The sequence below is a fragment of the Trichosurus vulpecula genome, chromosome 5 (assembly GCF_011100635.1).
Source record: "Trichosurus vulpecula isolate mTriVul1 chromosome 5, mTriVul1.pri, whole genome shotgun sequence".
NCBI classification, from domain to species: Eukaryota; Metazoa; Chordata; class Mammalia; order Diprotodontia; family Phalangeridae; genus Trichosurus; species Trichosurus vulpecula.
In genome coordinates, this window is record NC_050577.1 from 291,208,017 (window position 1) to 291,214,016 (window position 6,000).

General features: G+C 51.2%; 1 pseudogene; it reads left to right on the forward strand.

Annotated features, from left to right (window-relative positions):
• Positions 1-1,030: 1,030 nt before the first annotated feature.
• Positions 1,031-1,810, forward strand: LOC118851363 (annotated as a pseudogene).
• The last annotated feature ends 4,190 nt before the right edge of the window (positions 1,811-6,000 follow it).

Below are 6,000 nucleotides of genomic sequence, written 5' to 3' on the forward strand. Positions count from 1 at the left end.
TTAGAACAGGGGATGTCAGAGAGAACAGGAGATGTCAGAGCTGGGAGGGGCCTGAGAACAGGGGATGTCAGGGCTGGGAGGGGCCTTAGAACAGGGGATGTCAGAGAGAACAGGAGATGTCAGAGCTGGGAGGGAGCTTAGAACAGGGAATGTCAGAGCTGAGAGGGGCCTTAGAACAGGGGATGTCAGAGAGAACAGGAGATGTCAGAGCTGGGAGGGAGCTTAGAACAGGGGATGTCAGGGCTGGGAGGGGCCTTAGAACAAGAGATATCAGAGCTGAGAGGGGCCTTAGAACAGGGGATGTCAGAGAGAACAGGAGATGTCAGAGCTGGGAGGGAGCTTAGAACGGGATGTCAGGGCTGGGAGGGGCCTTAGAACAAGGGATATCAGAGCTGAGAGGGGCCTTAGAACAAGGGATGTCAGGGCTGGGAGGGGGCTTAGAACAGGGCATGTCAGGGCTGGGAGGAGCCTTAGAGCAGGGGATGTCAGGGCTGGGAGGAGCCTTAGAGCAGGGGATGTCAGGGCTGGGAGGAGCCTTAGAGCAGGGGATGTAAGGGCTGGGAGGGTCTTTAGAATAGGGGATGTGAGAGCTGGGAGGAGCCTTAGAACAGGGAATGTCAGGGCTGGGAGGGGCCTTAGAACAGGGAAAGTCAGGGCTAGGATGGGCCTTAGAACAGGGAATGTCAGGGCTGGGGGCCAGCTTAGAACAGGGGATGTCAGGGCTGGGGGGAGAGCTTAGAACAGGGGATGTCAGGGCTGGGAGAGACCTTAGAACAGGGGATGTCAGAGCTGGGAGGGGCCTTAGAACAAGGGATATCAGAGCTGAGAGGGGCCTTAGAACAGGGGATGTCAGAGAGAACAGGAGATGTCAGAGCTGGGAGGGAGCTTAGAACAGAGGATGTTAGGGCTGGGAGGGGCCTTAGAACAAGGGATATCAGAGCTGAGAGGGGCCTTAGAACAAGGGATGTCAGGGCTGGGAGGGTCCTTAGAACAGGGAATGTCAGAGCTGGGAGGGGCCTTAGAACAGGGGATGTCAGCAAGCGGCAGAGGGAGGAACGGGACTGGACCAGATCGGAGCCCGCTTGGGCATCTCGAGGGGCCATGGGGGAGGGCGTGCTGGTGGCTGGTGTGCACAGTGACAGTGTTGATGCTGCTGGATAAGCTGTCCACTATGCTGGAGGCAGTGCGGAAGCACCAGGGCAGCTTGGCCTGGCAGCAGAGCGGCCTCATGGGCACTGTGCGCTGCATCCAGAGCAGCCTGGCGCACTCAGCCACAGCCATGGGGACACCAGCAACACACTGGCCCAGCTGCTGGACAAGGCTGAGGGCGTCAGCACCCACGCCCATGCTTCCCTGCAGCGCTAGCAGCTGGAGGCCAACTGCACTGCTGGTTGCCCCCGGCCAGATGCATGTCCTTCAAGGAGGAGGAAGAAATCCCAGCCAGAGCTTTTCAGAAGGAGCCAGAATCCACAGAGCTAGAAGAGAAGGAACTAGGATCAGAGGCCTTAGAAGAGCTGGAAGAAAGGGAGAGCTTAGATGAGGAGCCAGTGGAATCTCGGGCCAAGTGGCTTTGGTGTACTGGCCTAGAGAAGGTGCAGAGCCTTCGAAGGGCACTGTCCCACCTCCACCCACTCCTACCAAGCCTCCCCGATTGGGCCCTAGCCAGGGCACTGAAAATCAACCTGAGGCAGGGGTAGCTGTTGAAACAGAGCCAGGGTTAGTACTAGAGCCACCAAGGAACCCTATGGAAAATCCAGAGAGTCCTGAGGCCAGCGAAACTCTGATGCTCCTGGAAGAGGGTGCTGCCTAGTGCTCCATCCTGCTTGCCCACTTCTCTGTGCCTGTATCTTTAATGGCACCACCAGTTGCCATGCAACAGACCCCAATTACCTATAGATCACCTTTACCTAAGCAAAGAAAGTACCCTACCTTTATAGCTCACCTCACTCCCTCTCTTACTCCCAAACTCAGACCTCCACTTCAAAGCCCTCCTATCCACCCCATTCTAAACCTCAAAGACCAACAGTATCACCTTCCCAAGTGTGCTCAAGATTAATAAACTAATTTCACTTAAAAAAAAAAAGAACAGGGGATGTGAGGGCTGGGGGGCAGCTTAGAACAGGGGATGTCAGAACATAAGATGATCCCTTTGGGCTTAGAGAACCTGGATTTGAATTCCTGATCTGCTTATTATCTGCATGACCTAATGGAGGTCCCTTGAACTCAATGGGCCTCTGTAGCTAATGGGCTTGGAGACTACAAGTGGCCAAAGGCAAAAAGTATTTTCTTATAATATGGGCTGGTATAATCATTATTGTTGCATGTCTCGTTGAACTATAAGTTGGTAATGTGGTTTGGTAGAGTGCTAGCCTTTGAGTCAGGAGCACCCAGGTGTAACATCATTTAAGTTGAGACTTTCTTACGGTCTTTGAGCCTTACTAGGTGCCAAGCCTATGTGGGCGTGAAGTCCTAAGGGGAGTTGCTAAGACCAGAGCCAAAAGTAGGAGCCTGAACTCGGATGAAGTTTGATGATGGCTAAAGAGTGTATTAAAAGAGAGAACAGAACTATTTGCTTGGGGCTCTCACTCTTGGCAGAGTGCTGATGTGGAGGCTCTGGGCAGCTGTAGCTAAGAGCACCCCAGCTTGTAAACCCAGATGTTTGGATTTTGTTAAACCCTGGTAACCATGCATTGAGATTTGAATCAGACAAGGTCTGTCTGTTGATGTTTGTAATCGGTATTTGCGCTGAAGTTCAGGGTGCTGGCTTTTTCCCCTGAACTAAGTGAATGATATTTGTACGTGAGATTAAACTGAGATTGTTAACCCCTTAACGTTACTTTCCTTAGTAAAGCAGATCAAAGAACCTGTGCTGGCAGCGTTCTTGTTGCTGGGCTTGTGTTAGTCTTCCCCCCCCCCCCCCCCACAGCAGCTACTAGCCAAATTGCTGCAACACCAGGTCAGATCTGGCCTCTGACAAGCACTTTCTGGCTGTGCTACTGTGGGACGACCCCCTCCCAGCCTCAGTTTACAAATCTGTAAAATGGGTTATAGAATCCCTACCCCCACAGTGGTGGTGTATTACTGTATCAGTGAACCAGCCCCGGCTGTCAGGCAGCTTACATTCCACTGGGAGTGGGGGGCAGGGTTACCACTTGTACAGAGACAAGTGTGTACAAGATAGTGGGAGGAGAGAGACCCTAACCAGGATGGGCATCCTGGAGCTGGAAGGGTTTTTAAAAGAGACAGCTGATGCGCAGAATGCCCAAGTTAACTTGGGGTAGTGGCTGGCAGAGCTAGCTAGGATTCAGATCTAGATCCAGGAAGGTTTTCCATGGCAGAGAGGGTGCCTGGGGGCTGAATCTTGAAGGAAAGTCAGGATCCCAGGCATCCTGTTGAGGAGGGCATGGCGGACCTCGGAATGGCTATGGAGAGATTCTGGTGCCTGGCCACGGAGGCTGTGTTTTACATAGGGGCAGTGCGGGGCCACTGAGGTTTGGAGGCAGGGGCTGGGCTTTGGCCATAGGGAGAGGGGTTTGACAGCGCTGTGGAGCATGGATAGATTGGGAAGGAAGAGGAGAGAAACAAGGGTGAATGGCAAGCCTGATTAGTGTGGAGCCATGTGGAACAGAGGCAAGAAGGGGAAGACATGAAACACTTAGCCGCTGATTGGATATGGAGGTGAGAGGGTGGAAGAGCTGGGGTTGACTCTGGGGCTGTAAACCTCAGTGACTGGGAGCATGGTGGGTGCCTTGGAGGGGAAGGAGCTGTGTGACTCCTGTCCTTACCATGTTGAAGTTGAGATGCCTCTGGGACATCCCAGAAGAGATGCCCGTTGGGCAACTGACGATGCCTGACTTTTGGAGCTTGGAGAGGGGTGAGGACCTGGGGTCTTCTGCTGCTGAGTCATGAGCCAACTCCAAAACTTCAACTCAACCAGCATTTGCTCTGTGGCTAATAAGTACAGGACACTGTATTAGGAGCTAGGGGAACCAGGACAGAAGCAGTCCCTGCCCTCAAGATGCTTACAAGTCCTGGGAGCAGATGAGATCTCTAAGAAAGTGTGTGTGTGTGTGTGTGTGTGTGTGTGTGTGTGTGTGTGTGTGATGAATGACCTCATTAAGGAAACTGAGAAGGTGCACCGAGACAGGTGGAAGCAGAGCCTGAAGAGAACACAGACTCCCAGGCTTTCCAAGATCTCTGGCCATCCAGTCCAGCCCGTAATCCAACAGAAGCCTCCCTGTGATATACCGAAGAGTCATCCAGCTTCTGCCTGAAGGCACTGCACCCCCCAGAAATGGGGCCTCCCTGCCTCCTTTTGAGGCAGCTTGTTATACTTTCAGCCAGCTCTGATTGTGAGGAAGGGTCTTCTTACAACAAACCTCCATTTGTATCTTCACATCTCCCACCTATGGCTCCCTGTTTTGCCCTCTTGGGCCAAGCAGTATGAGTGGGATCACCCTTCTATGTACCATATCTCCACTTGGTTTCCCTTCTCCAGCCCAGATGACTTTCCAATGGTGGAGCACTCGCTCCCCTCCTCAGGACACCTCTATTGTCAACATCTTTGTTGATGCAGACTGAGCCGGTCTTCCAGATAGGGTCTAACCAGGACCAAGTAAAGTAGGAGTCAGGAAGACTTGAATTCAAGTCCAACCTCACACAGGTTGGAGGGGTGTAGAGAGGAAAAACGTTCCTCCTCCTAGACTTAGCATTAAGGTGGAGAATCTAAAAGGAAAAGTCATCAAAAGCACAGGATTTGTGTATACGTGTTGTGTCCATGTAGTCTGTGAGTGTTCACATGTGTTTTTTTAGATGTGACTCAAATAGAGGTATGAATGGATATCTCTGGAGTCACTTCTGCCCATTCTCCTTCAAGGGAGGCTTTGGCAGGAGGGGAGCAGGAGACTGGGGCCATGAAGCTGGCTGCTCTTCTATCCTCAAAAAGGGGTCACTGGGCTAGAATTATCTGTCTATCCTTGCACCTCCAAATACAGGTGTAACAGCAATGTTGCTAGCAGCTGCTGTGGAGGTGAAAGACCAACAACAAGAGCGCATAGGAGGGCTGCTAGCACAGGTTCTTTGGTCTGCTTTTCTAAAGAAAGCAACTATAAGGGGTTAACAATCAAACTTTAATTAAACATACCTATATCATTCACTTAGTTCAGCCAGCACCCTGAACTTCAGAGAGTATACAAGCAGAAATTACATAAACAGAGCAAATAGCACAAATTAGTCTGTTCATAGCAATACATACATAGTTACCAGAGAGAAGCATCAACATCTGGGTTTTTCAAAGCCAAGGCGGGGGCTTCAACAGCTACCCAGAGTCTCCACACTAACACTCAAAGGCAAAACGCTAACCTCTGAGTATATATATACTTCTTCAGGGTCAGAGGGCATCACAACCATGCAACTCAAACCCGTGTGGACTAGGCCTTCCCTTGATGTAAGCAGGTCATCAAAGACTCAGAATTCAATCAAAGATTGCTTAGCGTTGAGATGCACTCCAAAACAAAGACCACAAAAGGTCCTACCCTAATTACCATAACAATAGGTGGTCTAAGGGAAGTAAGTTTTAGGTTCAAGCCACTCCCCTTACCATTAGCCCTTAAGGGGGGGGTGGGAAGAGGGGAAGGGCCACCTGCAGTCACTCTGATCTATATCTGGCCACTGGACCCAGATGGCTCCAGAGGCGAAAGTGAGGCTGGTGACCTTGCACAGCCCTGCCTCACTTAAATCCAACTCACTTGCAAGTCATGACATCACCTCCCTGGTGTCACAGTCCTCTTCAGGAATGAAGGACAACCACCACCACCAAATGCCCTGCCCCAATAGAAACCCTCCCAATACAGATAAGGATCATCAAGTGAAAGAAACCACCACATCGGGCATGCCTGAAAATATGTCTCATTGGGCATCTCTCATCCAGCGTCTCTCAGGCGGGTTAATAGGCAGCAACACTTATTTTGTATGTGAATACATATACATTTATGAAACAAA